Source organism: Schistocerca nitens, chromosome 9, assembly GCF_023898315.1.
Source record: "Schistocerca nitens isolate TAMUIC-IGC-003100 chromosome 9, iqSchNite1.1, whole genome shotgun sequence".
In the NCBI taxonomy this organism is placed as follows: domain Eukaryota; kingdom Metazoa; phylum Arthropoda; class Insecta; order Orthoptera; family Acrididae; genus Schistocerca; species Schistocerca nitens.
The window spans coordinates 44996371-45017783 of NC_064622.1; positions in this window are offsets into that span (position 1 = coordinate 44996371).

Sequence of the window (21413 nt, forward strand, 5' to 3'; positions counted from 1 at the left end):
TGTCCATTCCATATAAAGACAGGCCACACCGGTATTGACCCACCACCAGCTTGCACAGTGTCTTGTTGACAACTTGAGTCCATGGCTTCGTGGAGCCCGCACCACACTTGAACTCTACCATTAGCTCTTACCAATGGAAAACGGGGCTCATCTGACTAGGCCGCGGTTTTCCAGTCGTCTAGGGTCCAACCGATGTGGCCTCGAGCACAGAAGAAGTGCTGCATGCGAGGTCGACTGCTGCCACTACCCATTAACGCGAAATTTCTCCGCACCGTCCTCTCGGAAACGTTGTTCGTACGTCCCACATTGACTTCTGCGGTTATTTCACGTTGCTTGTCTGTTAGCATTGACAACTCTATGCAAACGTCGCTGCTCTCGCCGTTAAGTGAAGGCCGTCGGCCACTGCTTTGTCCGGTGTGAAAGGTAATGCCTGAAATTTGGTATTCTCGGCACACTCTTGACATTGCGAATCTCGGAATATTGAATTCCCTAACGATTTCCGAAATGAAGTGTTCCATGCATCTGGCTCCAACTTCCATTCCACGTTCAAAGTCTGTTAATTCCCGTACAGCGCCATAATCACGCCGAAAACCGTTTCACATGAATCACTTGAGTACAATTAACAGCTTCTCTCCCTCCCTCTCTCTCTCTATCTCTCTCTGTCTCTCCCTCCGTCTCTCTCTCTCTCTGTATCTCTCTCTCTCTCTCTGTCTCTCTCTCGCCCTTTTCAACGAACTGTCCATGGCATCCTGTTTTTTGTAGTGCCAGCGCTTAGTGCTTTATCTACTAGTGATGTGTTGGTTGCGTACTTTCCTGGCTGGCAAAACTTGTTGTTGGCTTCATTATCCTTTGTTATCCGCCTTGCTGCAGTGGGGGAAATGACTCCTCCTCCAGTGCACTGCCCTTTCATACCTTGTGTACGTGATAATGTCACCATATGTATACGTGCATATCAGTATCCCATGACTTTTGTCACCTCAGTATACAATGTTTTACAAGGATGAAGAGGAGTAAGAAGTCAAACGAAATGCATTTACCCTGTAACAAACCATCGGGGACCACGGGTCCTATAGGTTACACCAAAATACTAACTAAATAACCCTGAACAACCTTCTAAATTTTGTCGGTGCAGTTCGGATTAATCCTGTATAAATAGTTGTGGGACTATTAGTATATTTAACTATTGAAATTAGGATCTACAAGATATATTTCGATTTTTGAAATTCGAGGTCTAGACCTGACTGTTTTTTTTTCTGCTCTCAGGGGAGTAACCTAACAAAAGAATTGGATTGCAATGAAGGAAAGCACGATAGGAACTAAGTGTTAGTTTTTGTGAAACATAGAATTATTGCATGACAGCTTTTTTCGGATATAGGCTCTATGTTTATAGCCCATTTCGTAACGACATGTATACGAAAGTAATTTTGCGCATATACACTCAGCGTCAATATTGGATAAGCTGAAAATATGTTTACTGCCTTTTTGTAACTAATGGTGGCTGAGCGGTTCTCGGCGCTACAGTATGGAACCGCGCGACCGCTACGGTCGCAGGTTCGAATCCTGCCTGTTCTTAGATTAGTTAAGTTTAAGTAGTTCTACGTTCTAGGGGACTGATGACCTTAGAAGTTAAGTCCCATAGTGCTCAGAGCCATTTGAACCATTTTGTAAGTAATGGACGCTTCATTAGATGTAGACTAGTTTCATCATCTGAGTTAATAAAATCCTTTACATACTTCTTTGACTTTTCGCAGTTTAATAGTCAACAGTTCTCAAATTTCGACCCCACTAAAACCATTCGAAAGTCCGGTCTCTCAATAGACAGATCACCTCTAATATTTCTGGTACTAATTGTTGAGGTCAAAATGATATTTTTGTAGAAGAACTTAACGTGGTTGAATGTATATAATAACGAATCTTCATCACATTCGAAGTGGGTTCAGTGCGCCCCTTTCTAAATCCAGGAAATTTATCGACTCGATAATCTGATGCTGTCAGGGGATACCTTTTTATCGCTGCCACCAGGCAACTGGTTTGTGTCACGGTATTATTGCTCGTGTTTGCCGTTCATCAGTTTGTAATTCGTGGGTTCAGATGAACTGCAGTAGCGATTACTGGCTGAAAAGCTGCTGTTAGCGACTCCCATCTGCTTCAGAATAGTCCGATAATTGTTAATTGTGACTTTCGCGGCTTGTGTAACCGTACGAAGCAAACTCCCTTACGCAAATATTTCGTGTCCTTTCTAAAGACAACTGCGAGTCGTATTTGAAGTTGGCAATTAAGGGGCACTCGTAGCATAGTTGACTTGTTGCACCGCTATTATTTTTAAGCCTAAGGCTTTTTCACTTTTTTTCGTGTTCTGTTGCTTACGTCAAGAGGCGCAAGAACGAGGAAGCACGCATGACGACAGACGGGCGGTCTTCCTAAAAGACGGCACATCAAACGTGTCTCTTACTTGATTGAGAAGAAATGTTTTTAAATATTTAGGTCCTCAAATGTCGAAGGCACTTAGGTTTACTTTTTCTAGTTGGGTTAAAGGTGGTTGTTTTTGAAAATTATCTGTCTGGTTGAAGCTGGCGGCAGTATAATAAAGTGCAGGGTAAAGGTGTGGGTTCGACACCCGACAGCGCACTATTTCAATTTGTCAGACACCAAAACCACTGCCGAAATTTTGTTCCTTGCTGAAGGACTACTGAGCCTTTCATGGTGAGGTTAATCCTTTCATTACCAATGGGACGTACAGCATCTATCCCAACATATTTGTTTCCCAATGATAAGGGGCAGTAATGTCTTGGTATGGTGCTGCGATATGTTGTCGGTTGGACAAACAATTTGTATGCGCGAGTCCTTTTGTGTGATGCGTGAAGCGAGAATTTTCGCTTTTTCTCCGCTGTGCGTTAACCTATTCGCATAAGCCAATTCAACGAAGACTAGCAAGTTAAAATAGGGGCAAACATTCGTGTACTCGCAATTTTTTGTACGGTGGTAGGAGGGACTGCCATGAACAACATACTAAAAATTCCGATTGCAGGAGTGCTGAAGTGTGGGCGTGGGGGAAAGGTGGTAGGCCTAGGGGGTAGGTGTTTACAGGTCGCTGCTTCAGATAAAATGTTTCTGGGTAAAAAATTAAACTACATTAGATTTCCTACAAAAGAGGCCCTATTCACTTTTTTCCTGTAGGACTAATAGTATCCGCATAGCAGGATATGAAAAAATCGCAGATTCTAAAAAAAATTGTATTTTAGTGGTATAAAATTAATGTTTATTGTTAAATGAAGTAGGTTGAAAACAAATATTAAATGTGTGTACCATACCTAAGTACAGCCGAGCTGTACTAAACGATAAATAGTGTTTTGGGGACGTAATAAGATGGAGGGTAGGAGCGCGAGAGAAGTTACGTCATCGGATGTGCTCGTGCTCTTCCGTCTTCCATAGGCCTACAAACTGAAGAGCGAGCGGGTGATTCCCCACTCTGTCTACCCAGTACATCACAAGAAGCAACAAAAGGGTGTTTCACAAAGTTATAATCGACCCTTCGTAGCGTGCCTTATGGATCACTGGAACCACAGTGCACAGGTATGTACAGGGGGGGGGGGGGGTTTATTTTCCACCAAGGGCGTTAACATTATATCAAATACCGAACTGAGAAACGTATATACGAAGAACCTATGTAAATCTCCGCACACTGTTCTACATTGTTAGTGGGAAAATTGATTCCTAACCATCGTGTACGGCTACTGTAGCGTCCGTCGGGGAAGGGCATGTTCCCCGTTCAAGAGCGCTGCTCGTTTTTCAGACAGATCATATCTGCCCAGCATTTCGTGTACATTTCTCTTAAGTTAGTACATAGAATAACTTCTCTGGGCTCGTGTTTATAAAGTGAAATTCAGTTTATTGAGCACTTATTTGCAGTTGTTAAGTGTAAAAAAAGAATTTCGACTGAAACCGACAACTCTCTCACGCACTGAATTGCCTGCACCAAGTGTAACGTGCTGTCAGTATGTATTCGACAATGTCGGTTTCATTATCTCCACTGCAACTTTCACGTAGTTGTTACGGAACTTCAGATACTTCGACTTAAGTCAAGCAGTACACTGCAGACTTGAACATAATCAGTCCTATCCCATCAGTCATATTTACAGCCACCTTGGAAAATATACTGTCGGTGTGTGGTAAGTGGCTGCACTCTGCGTAGGGGTTGGAGTGGGGGGGGGGGTTGTTTTGCGGGAGGAGACCACACGAGGTCATCAGTCTCATCGGATTAGGGAATGGAGGGAAGGAAGTCAACCGTGCCCTTTCAAAGGAACAATCCCGCAATTTGCCTGGAGAGATTTAGGGAAATCACGGAAAACCTAAATCAGGATGGCCGGACGCGGGACTGAACCATCGTCCAGTGTGCTAACCACTGCACCACCTCGCTCAGCACTCTTGCGTGGTCCACTTTACAAATGACAGTAATTCATGAATGGAAGAGATTCATTCAGTCTGACAGTAACACACTTAATGGTGAGAGAAGTAGAGTAAATTTCTGGTCATGCATTAATCCATTATCAAGTGACTACAACACAGTTACATGGAAAATTATTTCTATAAAGCTAGTCTTGATGGCATATAAGTTGTTTATTTGGTGACCAGTTTCGATCTCTTAGAAGGTCATCATCAGACCATTTTACTTCTCCATTACTTAGGAGACAGTGGCATGGAGCAGACCGCTCTGGAGGCGTGAAGGACACTGTAAGTGTTCCGATGATGATCTTATAGGAGATCGAAAACGATCACCATATAAACGACTTATATGCCATCAAGACTGCTTTTAGTGAAGTAATTTCATCATAGTTTTCTTCCAAAACATTCACAATCACGAGTTTTACAATAAGCTATCAACGACAACGCAGGTGCCAGCAGCAAGATGTCACACTGATGAATTTAATCCCTTTCCCACCGTCACAGCATAGGGCACCGACAACATTACATTTACAAACTGAACACTTCATAGCCGTTGTTTATATGAACGTAGTTTATATTTAAGCTCCCTTAACAACAGCAAATAAGTACTCAATAATAAACTTAAAAATAACACCACTATGAAGTTATTTTGCCTACCAGCACAACAGAACTGAGCAGGAAATGCTGAGGAGGTATAGTCTCTCAGTAAACTGAAAAGCGAGCAGCGCTCGTGGTGAGGGAAGTCGCCTATCCTGAAAGAAAGTTGCAGCTGTTTTGCAGAACGACTAAAAATTAATTTCACCTCTAGCATCGTGCAACAACGTGCGGAGAATTACATAGATCTTGTCCATAAGCGTTTCTCGCATTAGTATTATTAGTAGCTTATGTATGTATTCCATGTAGTGTTAACTCACTTTGTGGAAAATAGAGACCTCCCCGCACATATCAGCGCCGGTGATTCATAAGGCGCACTGCGGAGGGTCACCACAACTTTGCGAAGCTCACTGTAGTTGCTTCTTGTGACGTACTGGGTTAGACACACTTGGGAATCGCCTCGTCGCTCATCCGTCTGCAGACCTATGAAGGAGACGAATGACTGCAATCCAGCGAACTGCCTACTTTCGAGCTCCCACCTGTCATCCACCTATAACACCACCACTTCACACCGTAACACGGCTCTATTGCAGTTAGACGTGGTACACAAATTCCATATTTTTTCGTAACCTGTTTCGTTTAACAATAAACGCTACTTTTATACCATTAACGTACTATTTTTAATAATTGCGAATTTTCCATCCCCTGCAACGCCGAAGCTATTAGGCCTAGAGAAAAAATGAGTAGGGCTGTTTCAGTGGAAACACTAATGTAGTGTAATATTGTGCAGTGGGAAAGATCTTCACTAGAAGCCGCAGTTTTCGAGTTATCAAGAAAAAGGTGAAAAATGCGACCTTTCAAGCCTCCGACCCGCAATCCACACCCACTCGCTCACATCCTAAGCGGTCGGGATTTTTAGTGTGTTGTTCATGGCACTACCTCCTACCACTGCAGAAAAAGTTTGCGACTACAGGAATTTTTTCTCCAAATTTTCCTTCGCTCACTGAACTACACTCAAGTGATAAAAGTCGTGGGATACCTTGTAATATCGTGTCGGGCCTCCCTTAGCCCTACGTAGTCCAGCAGCTCGGCGTGGCATGGATTGAACAAGTAATTGCAAGTCCCCTGCAGATATGTTCAGCCACATTGCCTCTACAGCGTCCATAATTGCAAATTTTTGCCAGTTCTGGATTTTATGCACGAACTGACCTCTCGGTTATGTCCCATGGATGTTCGATGGGCGGCTAAATCATTCGCTCGAAATGCCCGGAATGTCCTTCAAATCAGTTACGAACTAATGTGGTCCGGTGACAAGGCGCATTGTCATCCATAAAAATTCCATCGTAGTCTGGGAACTTGAAGTCCGTCAATGACTGCAAGTGGTCTACACGTTGTTGTTGTTGTGGTCTTCAGTCCTGAGACTGGTTTGATGCAGCTCTCCATGCAACTCTATCCTGTGCAAGCTTCTTCATCTCCCAGTACCTACTGCAGCCTACATCCTTCTGAATCTGCTTAGTGTATTCATCTCTTGGTCTCCCTCTACGATTTTTACCCTCCACACTGCCCTCCAATACTAAATTGGTGATCCCTTGATGCCTCAAAACATGTCCTACCAACCTATCCCTTCTTCTAGTCAAGTTGTGCTACAAGCTCCTCTTCTCCCCAATCCTATTCAATACCTCCTCATTAGTTATATGATCTACCCATCTAATCTTCAGCATTCTTCTGTAGCACCACATTTCAAAAGCTTCTATTCTCTTCTTGTCCAAACTATTTATCGTCCATGTTTCACTTCCAAACATGGCTACACTCCATACAAATACTTTCAGAAACGACTTCCCGACACTTAAATCTATACTCGATGTTAAAAAATTTCTCTTCTTCAGAAACGCTTTCCTTGCCATTGCCAGTCTACATTTTATATCCTCTCTACTTCGACCATCATCAGTTATTTTGCTCCCCAAATAGCGAAACTCCTTTACTACTTTAAGTGTCTCATTTCCTAATCTAATTCCCTCAGCATCACCCGACTTAATTCGACTACATTCCATTATCCTTGTTTTGCTTTTGTTGATGTTCATCTTATACCCTCCTGTCATGACACTGTCCATTCCGTTCAACTGCTCTTCCAAGTCCTTTGCTGTCTCTGACAGAATTACAATGTCATCGGCGAACCTCAAAGTTTTTATTTCTTCTCCATGGATTTTAATACCTACTCCGAATTTTTCTTTTGTTTCCTTTACTGCTTTCTCAATATACAGATTGAATAACATCGGGGATAAGCTGCAACCCTTTCTCACTCCCTTCCCAACCACTGCTCCCCTTTCATGCCCCTCGACTCTTATAACTGCCACCTGGTTTCTGTACAAATTGTAAATAGCCTTTCGCTCCCTGTATTTTACCCCTGCCACCTTCAGAATTTGAAAGAGAGTATTCCAGTCAACATTATCAAAAGCTTTCTCTAAGTCTATAAATGCTAGAAACGTAGGTTTGCCTTTCCTTAATCTAGCTTCTAAGATAAGTCGTAGGGGCAGTATTGCCTGACGTGTTCCAATATTTCTACGGAATCCAAACTGATCTTCCCCGAGGTCGGCATCTACCGCGTAGCCGAACATAATTATTTGCAGTCAGTGATCGGTTCAGTTGGACCAGAGGACCCAGTCCATTCCACGTAAACACAGCCCACACCATTATGGAGCCACCACCAGCTTACATCACACTCGAACCCTACCATCAGCTATTATCAACTGAAATCGGGACTCATCTGAGCATGCCACGGTTTTCCTGTAGTCTAGAATCCAACCGATGTCTGGGGGACTGATGACCTTAGCTGTTTAGTCCCCCTTAAACATCCCAACTACCACCACCTCCAACCGATGTCGTCACGGGCCTATCAGAGGCGCCACAGGCGATATCGTGCTGTTAGCAAAGGCACACGCGCCGGTCGTCAGCTGCCATAGCCTATTAATGTCATATTTCGCTATACTTTCCTAACGGCTACGTTCGTTGTACGCCCCCCATTGCATTGTGCGGTTATTTCAAACAGTGTTGCTTGTCTTTAAGCACTGCAACTCTACGCAAACACTGCTGCTTTCGGTCGCTAAGTGTAGGCCGTCGGCTACTGACTTGTCAATGGTGAGAGATAACGCCTGAAATTTCGCGTTCTAGGTACACTTTTGACATTGTGGAATACTGAATTTTCTGCCGATTTCGGGCATGGAATGTCCCATGCGTCTAGTTACAACTACCATTTTGCTTTCAAATCTGTTAATTCGCGTCGTGCGGCCACAATCACGTCGGGAACCTTTTCCCATGAATCAAATGATAGATCCGCCAATGGACTGCCCTTTTACACCTTGTGTACGCAATACTATCGCCATGTGTATATGTGCGTATCGCTATCCCATATCTTTGTCATCGCAGTGTATACAGCTTAAAGTGCAGCGCACTAACTTGTGCGACAGGATCACCACAACAGAATCGATTACGCACGGCAATTTTTGGTACACCGTACAGCCTGAGCGATGTTTTATACCGTTTCCCATGCTGTTTTAGTCAAATAATGGGCCTGCCTGCAATCTCCGCCCCAGAAAATACGTAACAGAAACCGTTAAAATGGCTCTAACATAACAACAAAGTTTACACGATTCGCAGACATAATGGAGCTCACAATTTCGCTCCGTTGGTTTTCAATGACGACTGTGATACAATTTTGCCAAATCATCAAAGCAGTTTACCGTGTTAGATGGGACAGAGGGGTAACGGCGCCTTGTGCACAAACAATTCCTGCTACTGAAACTTCCTGGCAGATTAAAACTGTGTGCCCGACCGAGACTCGAACTCGGGACCTTTGCCTTTCGCGGGCAAGTGCTCTACCAACTGAGCTACCGAAGCACGACTCACGCCCGGTACCCACAGCTTTACTTCTGCCAGTATCTCGTCTCCTACCTTCCAAACTTTACAGAAGTTCTCCTGCGAAACTTGCAGAACTAGCACTCCTGAAAGAAAGGATATAGCGGAGACATGGCTTAGCCACAGCCTGGGGGATGTTTCCAGAATTCCTGCTACTGCGTTTTGTTTTTTGTGACAGATGAGATCCGTGAAGATATTTCTTATTTTATTTGCTACATATGCTGAGGTCATTAAACGTGTGTAAGTAGGCTGTTTAGGTTTTTATGTTTGTAACGTCATGTAGCGCTCTATATGAAGATCACTGACTGTGCTGTGTGCAGTCTGTGGCTGGTTTGCATTGTTGTAATATTCGATATTGTAGTGTTGGGCAGTTGGATGTGAACAGCGCGTAGCGTTGCGCAATTGGAAGTGAGCCGCCAGCAGTGGTGGATGTGGGAAAAGAGATGGCAGAATTTTGAGAGCGGATGATCTGGACGTGTGTCCATCAGAGACAGTAAATTTGTAAGACTGGGTGTCATTAACTGATATATATATATATATATATATATATATATATATATATATATATATATATATATATATATATATAATGACTTTTGAACACTATTAAGGTAAATACATTGTATGTTCTCTATCAAAATCTTTCATTTGCTAACTATGCCTATCAGTAGTTAGTGCCTTCAGTAGTTAGAATCTTTTATTTAGCTGGCAGTATTGGCGCTCGCTGTATTGCAGTAGTTCGAGTAACGAAGATTTTTGTGAGGTAAGTGATTCTTGAATGGTATAGGTTATTGTTAGTCAGGCCCATTCTTTTGCACGGATTATTGAAAGTCAGATTGCGTTGCGCTAAAAATATTGTGTGTCAGTTTATTGATGATCAGAATACGTAAAGAGAGAAATGTCTGAGTACGTTCAGTTCTGCTCAGCTGTTTGAAAATCAAATAACGTAGAGGTTTTCCAGCACTGTCATTTATAAATTTTCTAAGGGAGTGTTTCAAGTGGCATCGTCTTTTTTTGTTTTTTATTATTTATTACATGTACTCCTAAATAAGAAAACATTATTGCAGTTACTGTTCTGGTAACCTACATTCTTCATAGACGAGTACCATTCCCACATCCTCTTCGTTGGTGTACACTGTACTCATGCAACCCTTCAGCTGAAGATGGTTGACTGAATGACCGATGTGCGTTTGTCTTTTATATTCCTATTATTTACCTTCAGTTCTTGCAAGTGAATGATGTATTTCAATGAAGATATCTGCACTGTGTCTTAGTACGGAAGATTCAAATAAAAAAATTGTGTTAGGTTTTTAATAACGTCATGTTTACATGAGTGGTACGCTGTGATACGTTTCTGAACATTTCTTGAGGAAGCGATTTACCGATAAAAATTATTAGTTGCTGTGATTAGTTGCTACTCAAAAAGACTTATTGCTATTCATATCTTCGTAATGAATAGAGTTACAAGAAAGGCAGTCATGTTGATTAATGTCCCTCTGGTAGCTGAACAACATTTGCTTGTGTATTTTTTTTTTTTTTTATTCTGGACACAAAGTTGTTTGGGGTGGTCTAAATAAATGGGGCACCCCATATAATAATGCTGGTCAGCGTGACTAAGTGTCTTTCCGTCTTGCTCTTGCGAGGGTGGTTTGATAAATCTGGTAAAAAGGCAAGAAAAAATGTTTGTTTCGTAAATAACGCACATTACTTCTTGACACAATCTCCTTTGAGGAATATATAGTTGGTCCAGCGATCCTCCAGCGTTTTCACCCCATCGGAAAAATAGCTTCTGTCAAACTGCGAAATACTCGTTGACTGCATCTATCACTTCCTCGTTTGACGACAACTTCTTCCCAGCAAGCCAAAGTTTCAAGTCATAAAATCGGAGGAAGTCACTTGGAGCTACGTTTGGTGAACAGGGTGGATGAGGAGCCAATTCAAAGCCCCGTTCATGCACTTTCGCCATGGTTTTTGCTGATGTGTGGGATGGTGCATTATTCTGGTGAAAGAGAACTTTCTTTCTTGCCAACCCTGGTCTTTCTTCAGCCAACGCAAGTTTCATACGATCCAGAAATGAAGCATAAAAGGGTCTAGTTACAGTTCTACCTTTTACCAGGTATCTTTGAGGATTATTCCTTGGAAATACGTCCTTTCTCCACAGACATTTAGATACGTCGTTGAAAGTGTCACCAGGAGAGTTCAAACCGTCATAAAGGCTGAGGATGGGCACACCGCATGTACACTGGGGTGACAAAAGTCATGGGACAGCGATATCCACACATAAAGATAGCGGTAGTATCGTGTACACAAGATAAAAAAGGAGTCGCATTGACGGATCTGCCATTCATACTCCGGTAGTTCATGTGAAAAGGTTTCCGACGTGATTATGGCCGCACGACGAGAATAAACAGACTTTGAACGCGGAATGGTCATTAGAGCTAGTCGCATCGAACATTCTATTTCGGAATTTGTTAGGGAATTGAGTATTCCGAGAACCATGGTGTCAAGACTGTACCTAGAATGCCAAATTTCAGGCATTATCTCTCACCATGGACAACTTAGTGGCCGACAGCCTTCACTTAGCAGCGACCGAAAGCAGCGGCGTTTGCGGAGAGTTGTCAGTGCGAACAGACAAGGAAAACTGCGTGAAATAACCGCAGAAATCAGTGTGGGATGTACGACGTACGTATCGGTTATAACAGTGCAGCGAAATATAGCGTTAATGGCCTATGGCAGCAGACTGTAACCTCCCCCTCTCTTATCGACCTTAATGACAGTGAAAAATGAAACCGCGTGTACATAATGGAAATCTGGGAAGCAATCGTCACCGAAGTTAATCTGTCGGTAAAGAGGGAGGAAGGGTTACATCTAAATGAAAGGAAAAATGCAAATGAAATTGGTGAAAATTAATTTTGAAAAAGGGTAATGTTAATAAAGAAAGTAAATGTGCGGTCGTTACGTTAAGAATTAACTGGCGTTAATTAGATATTTGAGATTTGGGGAAACCTATGGTCGCCAGTCCTATGGACAACTACTATAATAACAGAAAAAGAAAGGTTAATGCACGTATAATTAGCACTAAAAACGTGGCAACTGAAGGTTGACACGTGTTGTGTGAAAACTGAATGTTTGTCGAAAGTAATACATATCGCTATACTCTGACTTAATTTAGCAAAATAATTAATAAGACCGGAAAATTGATAGTTAATTTAGTTACGGAATTTAATAGTGAACTTTGTTTCTGAAGCACTACGAAATTCAATAAAATAGGGATAGTCTTGGGCTACCTCAACAATCATTTCAAAAGCTGCTTGCATCTACGCAATTTAGAAATAAGAGATTTAACTTTGAACTTGAATTAAATGATTCTGAACAATTAACAATAGTAACATTTAGTACGTCCCAAGCTGAGCTGCAGTCACAGGTAAGCTAAAATATGGTAACAAAACTCGCACTCTTAATTTGTGCTTGTGTAATCTAAATATTGTAGCCAGCTATGAATACCTTAACTGAACTTTGAAATTAAAGAAGTGAAATGGAATGATATTACTTTAATGCTGGCGTCTGAATTTCAACGACACTCGGGTTCATTTCGGAAAAGGAAGGGACCCTGCTTGGTAATGCAATTGGGACAATGAGCAACAAAGGTTCATGCTACGTTGCTGTAATTTTGTGATGCAACAGTTTGAAAAGCTGAGGTCTGCCATACAGTTCTAAAACTTTACGTGCTTTCAGTCTTCCTTGTTGGTTGATTGAAGGTTTGCAGTCGTCGATCGGGGAGGTGGCGACAGTCACTCATTGTCGGCCGTCGCTGTTGCAGAAGCTGGATGTTGGCGCGCCTTCTTCTCGACACGGTCACCAGGCGAAACGGGCTCTTGATGTGCGCCAGCTAATGCCTCCCGTCCGCGACACCGTGTCAGAAACTATCATAGCAAGTCGAGCGCAATTACATGCTGTCAAACCCCGAAAGTTCGGCAACTCGCGGGAGCGTCACACAACACACCTGCTTCACCGCCCTACTCCAGCCAGACTCTCCTCTGCCCGCGCTCCACGCGGCAGAGTTAACACTACCAAAGATCCTAAACACTTTTGCTCTCCACACGACCTATCGATGTAATCGTTCGTTAGCAGGGTTTTCCCTAGGGAAGACCCAGCGTAAAAATACAAATAATATTTACAATACAAACCAAATATATATCGACATAAATGCGTATATATATTGTAAAACAATCACAATATATAAAGACACAGAAATGTCATATCATGAAGTAACATAATAAGGAAAAAATTTATAGTGCAATAGATGGAAATAGGAGGATATGTGTTACAAGACGACAGACGCGAGTGCCTTTGCTAACAGCACGACACCGCCTGCAGCGCCTCTCCTGGGCTCGTGACCATATCGGTTGGTCCTTAGACGACTTAAAAACCGTGACCTGGTCAGATGAGCCCCGCTTTCGGTAAGCAATAGCTGATGGTAGGGTTCGAATGTGGCGTAAACCACACAAAGACATGGACCCACGTCGTCAACAAGGCACTGTGCAAGCTGCTGGTAGCTCCACAATGGCGTGGGCTGTCTTTAAAAGGAATGGAAAGGGTCCTCTGGCCCACCTGAACCGATCATTGACTGGAAAACCAGCCATTCATGGACTTCATTGTTCCAAACAGTGATGGGATTTGTATGGTTGACAATGCGCCAAACACCGGGGCACAGTCGCTCGTCATTTGTCTGAAGAACATTCATGACAATTCGAGCGAATGATTTGGCCATCCAGATCGCCCGACATCAATCTCATCGATCATTTATGGGTCATAATCGAGAGGTGAGATGGTTGACGATGCGCCAAACACCGGGGCACAATCGATCGTCATTTGTTTGAAGAACATTCATGACAATTCGAGCGAATGATTTGGCCATCCAGATCGCCCGACATCAATCTCATCGATCATTTATGGGTCATAATCGAGAGGTGACATGGTTGACGATGCGCCAAACACCGGGGCACAATCGATCGTCATTTGTTTGAAGAAGATTTATGGCAATTCGAGTGAATGATTTGGCCATCCAGATCGCCCGACATCAATCTCATCGATCATTTATGGGTCATAATCGACAGGTGAGATGGTTGACGATGCGCCAAACACCGGGGCACAATCGATCGTCATTTGTTTGAAGAAGATTTATGGCAATTCGAGTGAATGATTTGGCCATCCAGATCGCCCGACATCAATCTCATCGATCATTTATGGGTCATAATCGAAAGGTGAGATGGTTGATGATGCACCAAACACCGGGGCACAATCGATCGTCATTTGTTTGAAGAACATTCATGACAATTCGAGCGAATGACTTGGCCATCCAGATCGCCCGACATCAATCTCATCGATCATTTATGGGTCATAATCGAGAGGTGAGATGGTTGACGATGCGCCAAACACCGGGGCACAATCGATCGTCATTTGTTTGAAGAACATTCATGACAATTCGAGCGAATGATTTGGCCATCCAGATCGCCCGACATCAATCTCATCGATCATTTATGGGTCATAATCGAAAGGTGAGATGGTTGACGATGCACCAAACACCGGGGCACAATCGATCGTCATTTGTTTGAAGAACATTCATGACAATTCGAGCGAATGATTTGGCCATCCAGATCGCCCGACATCAATCTCATCGATCATTTATGGGTCATAATCGAGAGGTGAGATGGTTGACGATGCGCCAAACACCGGGGCACAATCGATCGTCATTTGTTTGAAGAACATTCATGACAATTCGAGCGAATGATTTGGCCATCCAGATCGCCCGACATCAATATCATCGATCATTTATGGGTGATAATCGAGAGGTGAGATGGTTGACGATGCGCCAAACACCGGGGCACAATAGATTGTCATTTGTTTGAACAACATTCATGACAATTCGAGCGAATGATTTGGTCATCCAGATCGCCCGACATCAATCTCATCGAACATTTATGGGTCATAATCGAGAAGTGAGATGGTTGACGATGCGCCAAACACCGGGGCACACTCGCTCGGCATTTGTCTGAAGAACATTCATGACAATTCGAGCGAATGATTTTGTCATCCAGATCGCCCGACATCAATCTCATCGATCATTTATGGGTCATAATCGAGAGGTGAGATGGTTGACGATGCGCCAAACATCGGGGCACAATCGATCGTCATTTGTTTGAAGAACATTCATGAGAATTCGTGCGAATGATTTGGTCATCCAGATCGCCCGACATCAATCTCATCGATCATTTATGGGTCATAATCAAGAGGTGAGATGGTTGACGATGCGCCAAACACCGGGGCACAATCGCTCATCTCTTGTTTGAAGAAGGTTTATGACAATTCGAGTGAATGATTTGGTCATCCAGATCGCCCAACATCAATCTCATCGAACATTTATGGGTCATAATGGAGAGGTGAGATGGTTGACGATGCGCCAAACACCGGGGCACAATCGATCGTCATTTGTTTGAAGAACATTCATGACAATTCGAGCGAATGATTTGTCCATTCAGATCGCCCGACATCAATCTCATCGATCATTTATGGGTCATAATCGAGAGGTGAGATGGTTGACGATGCGCCATACACTGGGGCACAATCGATCGTCATTTGTTTGAAGAACATTCATGACAATTCGAGTGAATGATTTGGTCATCCAGATCGCCCGACATCAATCTCATCGATCATTTATGGGTCATAATCGAGAGGTGAGATGGTTGACGATGCGCCAAACACCGGGGCACAATCGATCGTCATTTGTTTGAAGAACATTCATGACAATTCGAGCGAATGATTCGGCCATCCAGATCGCCCGACATCAATCTCATCGAACATTTATGGGTCATAATCGAGAGGTGAGATGGTTGACGATGCGCCAAACACCGGGGCACAATCGCTCGTCATTTGTTTGAAGAACATTCATGACAATTCGAGCGAATGATTTGGTCATCCAGATCGCCCAACATCAATCTCATCGAACATTTATGGGTCATATTCGAGAGGTGAGATGGTTGACGATGCGCCAAATACCGGGGCACAATCGCTCGTCTCTTGTTTGAAGAAGATTTATGACAATTCGAGTGAATGATTTGGTCATCCAGATCGCCCGACATCAATCTCATCGAACATTTATGGGTCATAATCGAGAGGTGAGATCGGGCATTACATCCTGCACTGGCAACACTTCCGCAGTTATAGACGGCTGCAGACGACTTCCAGCGACTTGTTGGGTCCATGCCATGTCGAGCCGCTGCCCATGACTTTTGTCGCCTCAGTGTAATGTCCACTATTAGTTGCCCACACCAATTTGATCAGATAGTGTAGAGGAGAGGACGTCGTTTCCGGCCCCATGAGACCAGTCTGGAGATTGACGATCGAGAAAGAAATCACACGTTACCTTTGCCATAGCTTACAATGATGCACCACCAGCGTCGGCAGGGGCCATTCTCGTTTCCGCGATAGTGGAGCACATCGCGCTGAGAGCGTAATTACCGCAAACCCCGAGCCCAGTAGCGCAGTGTGCGGTCGCGGTGGATCCCTTGCTGCTCAGTTGGGCTGACGCTGCCGACCGCCACACCCTGAAGGAAAAACTGCTCGGAATAGCGGGCCGCCGGGCGGTCGTGGGAGGAACACAACGCGAGCTGCTCCGGGCGGCCCCACGTAGCGGCCGGCAGTGGGCGTGACGGCCGTTTCTTCCCGCTGTAGAAAGCTTCCCAGGTATAAGTCCCTCCTGCAACGAGACCGCTTTTTGGTCGTTTAGCTTCGTGGCGACTGCAAGTTGTGCGCTTTCCCGGATCTTCAGCACTTCTTGCTCTGCCCTGTATCTCTCTCACTGGCTGTTATGCTTCCTTAATCCTGGATATAGGAAGGCACACGGGAAAGTCAAACCAACCATCGATGAAATTAGAAGCAAGGGTGGTAACATTAAGAGTGCGGTGGGAATTCCTCTGTTAATTGCAGAGGAGAGGGCAAATAGCTGGAAAAAGTACACTACTGGCCATTAAAATTGCTACACCACAAAGATGCCGTGCTACAGGCGCGAAATTTAACCGACGGGAAGAAGATGCTGTGATATGCAAATGATTGGCTTTACAGAGCCTTCACACAAGGTTGGCGTCGGTGGCGACACCTACAACGTACTGACATGAGGTAAGTTTCCAACCGATTTCTCATACACAAACAGCAGTTGACCGGCGTTGCCTGCTGAAACGTTGTTGTGATGCCTCGTGTAAGGAGGAGAAATGTGTACCATCACGTTTCCGACTTTGATAAAGGTCGGATTGTAGACTATCCCGATTGCGGTTTATCGTATCGGGACATTGCTACTCGCGTTGGTCGAGATCCAATGACTATTAGCAGAATATGGAATCGGTGGGTTCAGGAGGGTAATACGGAACGAACGTGCTGGATCCCAACGGCCTCGTATCACTAGCAGTCGAGATGACAGGCATCTTATCCGCATGGCTGTAACGGATCGTGCAGCCACGTCTCGATGCATGAGTCAAGAGATGGGAACGTTTGCAAGACAACAACCATCTGCACGAACAGTTCGACGACGTTTGCAGCAGCATGGACTATCAGCTCGGAGACCATGGCTGCGGTTACCCTTGACGCTGCAGCACAGACAGGGACACCTGCGATGGTGTACTCAACGACGAACCCGGGTGCACGAATAGCAAAATGTCATTTTTTCGGATGAATCCAGGTTCTGTTTACACCATCATGATGGTCGCATCCGCGTTTAGCGACATCGCGGTGAACGCACATTGGAAGCGTGTATTCGTCATCGCCATACTGGCGTATCACCCGGCCTGATGGTATGAGGTGCCATTAGTTACACCTCTCGGTCACCTCTTGTTCGCATTGACGGCACTTTGAACAGTGGACGTTACATTTCAGGTGTGTTACGACCCGTGGCTCTACCCTTCATTCGATCCCTGCGAAACCCTACATTTCAGCAGGATAATGCACGACCGCATGTTGCAAGTCCTGTACGGGCCTTTCTGGATACAGAAAACGTTCGACTGCTGCCCTGACCAGCACATTCTCCAAATCTCTCACCAACTGAAAACGTCTGGTCCATGGTGGCCGAGCAGCTGGCTCGTCACAATACGCCAGTCACTACTCTTGATGAACTGTGGTATCGTGTTGAAGCTACATGGGCAGATGTACCTGTACACGCCATCCAAGCTCTGTTTGACTCAATGCCCAGGCGTATCAATGCCGTTATTACGGCCAGAGGTGGTTGTTCTGGGTACTGATTTCTCAGGACCTATGCACCCAAATTGCGTGAAAATGTAATCACATGTTAGTTCTAGTATAATATATTTGTTTAATGAATACCCGTTTATAATTTGCATTTCTTCTTGGTGTAGCAATTTTAATGGCCAGTTGTGTATTATCCACACAATTCCGAAGACTGCAAGAGGAGACAAGTGCGAGAACTGTCGCACAATCACCTGAACAGCTCATGCACCAGAGTTTCTGACAAGAATAATATAATGAGGAATGGAAAAGAAAATTAAGAAGCTGTTAGATTTTCAGTTTGGCTTTAAGAAAGTCAAAGGCACCAGAGAGGCCGTTCTGACGTTGCAGTTAACAATGTAAAGAAGACCAATGAAAAATCAAGATCTGTCGACCCGGAAATATGTTCGGCAATGTAAAATGGTGCAAGATGTTCGAAATTCTGGAAAAAAGCGTATGCTGCAGGGAAAGACAGGTAATTTATAATAAGTATAAGAACCAACATGGAACAATAAGAGTGGAAGACCAAGAACGAAGTGCTCGGATTAAAAAGGGCTTAAGGCAGGGATGTAATCGTTCGCTCCTACTTTTCAGTCTGTACATTGAAGAAGCAATGTCGGAAATAAAAGAAACATTCAAGTGCGGCATTAACATTCCGGTTGAAAGAATATCAATGATAAGATTCGCTGATAGCATTGTTACCCTTTGTGAAAGTGGGGAAGAATTACAGGAGTTATTGAAAGGAATGGACAGCCTAATGGTCACGGAATATGAATTGAGAGTACATCGAAGAAGAACGAAAGTAATGAGAATGAGGATCATGAAGTGGACGAAGTTAAGGTATTCTGCGATGTAGGCAGCACAATAAACCCATGACAGTCGGAGCAAGGAGGACATAAAAAGTAGACTTTCACTGACAGAAAGGGCATTCATGGCCGGGAAAAGTCACTAGTATCAAACACAGGCCTTAATATGAGGAAGAAATTTTGAGAATGTATGTTTCGAGTACAGCAGTAAAACGTGGACTGTGGGAAAATGGAGAGATTTGACAATTGGTGGTATAGAAGAATGCTCAAAATTAAGTGAACAGATGAGGTAAGGAATGAGGAGGTTCTCCGTAGAATCGACGAGGAAAGGAGTATATGGAAAACACTGATAAGAAGAAGGGACAGGACAATAGAAAACCTTTTAAGACATCGGGGAATAACATTCATGATACTAGACGGTGCTACACTCTGAGATGAAAATCTGAGCTTTCGGTTCTTCCAGTTAATGGGGGTGTGGAAAAGCTGAAGGTCGAAGGAAGGTTAGATTTCACCAGCTCGTCGATGTCCTAATAGCTAGAAGCGCCGCTACAGTTCAGTTGGGTCAAGAACAGTGGCAGAGTCGTCCTTCGCATTTTGGAGAAAGAAACGAAAGGAGGAAAATTAGCGTTCGACGTCACGTCGATGACGTGGTCACTGGAGCACAACTTCACATCGAGGGAATGGAATGGAATGACATCGGATGGTACTATCCAAATGAGCCAACTTGGCTGTATTTGCCTTAAGAGGGAACGTTCATGCAATTGACCGAAAATGTCAATTTTCAGGTTTTTCTTGATGGACAATAAGTGCCCAAAGTTTCAAGGACGAAGTGCCTGATCAATAATTAAATGTGTGATGCGGTCTGTACCTGAGTATTCTGTTGGTGAGCCTGACATGTGTAAGTGTGCTGATGTGGCCGTAAAATTTTAGTAACCTTTTTCTGATGTCCGCTGCGAGACTGTGTAACCTCCCCCTCACTTATCGACCTTAATGACAGTGAAAAATTAAACGGCGTGCACCTAATGGAAATTTGGGAAAAGCAATCGTCACCGAAGTTAATTTGTCGGTAAAGAGGGAGGAAAGGGTTACATCTAAATGAAAGGAAAAATGCAAATGAAACTGTAGGAAATTAAATTTGAAGAAAGGGTAAAATTAATAAAGAAAGTAAATGTGCGGTAGTTACGTTAACAATTAATTTGCGTTAATTAGATATTTGAGATTTGGGGAAAATTACGGTCGCCAGTCCTATGGACAACTACTATAATAACTGAAAATGAAATATTAGTGCACATATAATTAGCACTAAAAGCGTGGTAACTGAAGGTTACCACATCTTGTGTGAAAACTGAATGTTTGTCAGAAGTAATAAATTTCGCTGCACTCTGACTTAATTTAGTAAAAGAATTAATAAAACCGGAAAATTGAAGGTTAATTTAGTGACTGAAATTAATAGTGAACTTTGTTTCTGAAGCACTACGAAATTCAATAAAATAGGGTTAGTCTTGGGCTACCTCAACAATCATTTCAAAAGCTACTTGCATCTACGCAATTTAGAAATAAGAGATTTAACTTTGACTTGAATTAAATGATTCTGGACAATTAACAATAGTAACATTTAGTACGTCCCAAACTGAGCTGCAGTCACAGGTAAGCTAAAATATCGTAACAAAACTCGCACTCTTAATTTGTGCTTGTGTAATCTAAATATTGTAGCCAGCTATGAATACCTTAACTGAACTTTGAAATTAAAGCAGTGAAATGGAATGATATTACTTTAATGCTGGCGTCTGAATTTCAACGACACTCGGGTTCATTTCGGAAAAGGAAGGGACCCAGCTTGGTAATGCAATTGGGACAATGAGCAACAAAGGTTCATGCTAATTTGCTGTAATTTTGTGATGCAACAGTTTGAAAAGCTGAGGTCTGCCATACAGTCCTAAAACTTTACGTGCTTTCAGTCTTCCTTGTTGGTTGATTGAAGGTTTGCAGTCGTCGATCGGGGAGGTGGCGACAGTCACTCATTGTCGGCCGTCGCTGTTGCAGAAGCTGGATGTTGGCGCGCCTTCTTCTCGACACGCTCACCAGTCGAAACGGGCTCTTGATGTGCGCCAGCTAATGCTTCCCGTCCGCGACACCGTGTCAGAAACTATCATAGCAAGTCGAGCGCAATTACATGCTGTCAAACCCCGAAAGCGCGGCAACTCCCGGGAGCGTCACACAACACACCTACTCCACTGCACTACCCCAGCCAGACTCCCCTCTGTCCGCGCTCCACGCAGCAGAGTTAACACTACCAAAGATCCTAAACACTTTGGTTCTCCACACGACCTATCGATGTAATCGTTCGATAGCATAGTTTTCCCTCGGCCAGACCCAGCGTAAAAATAC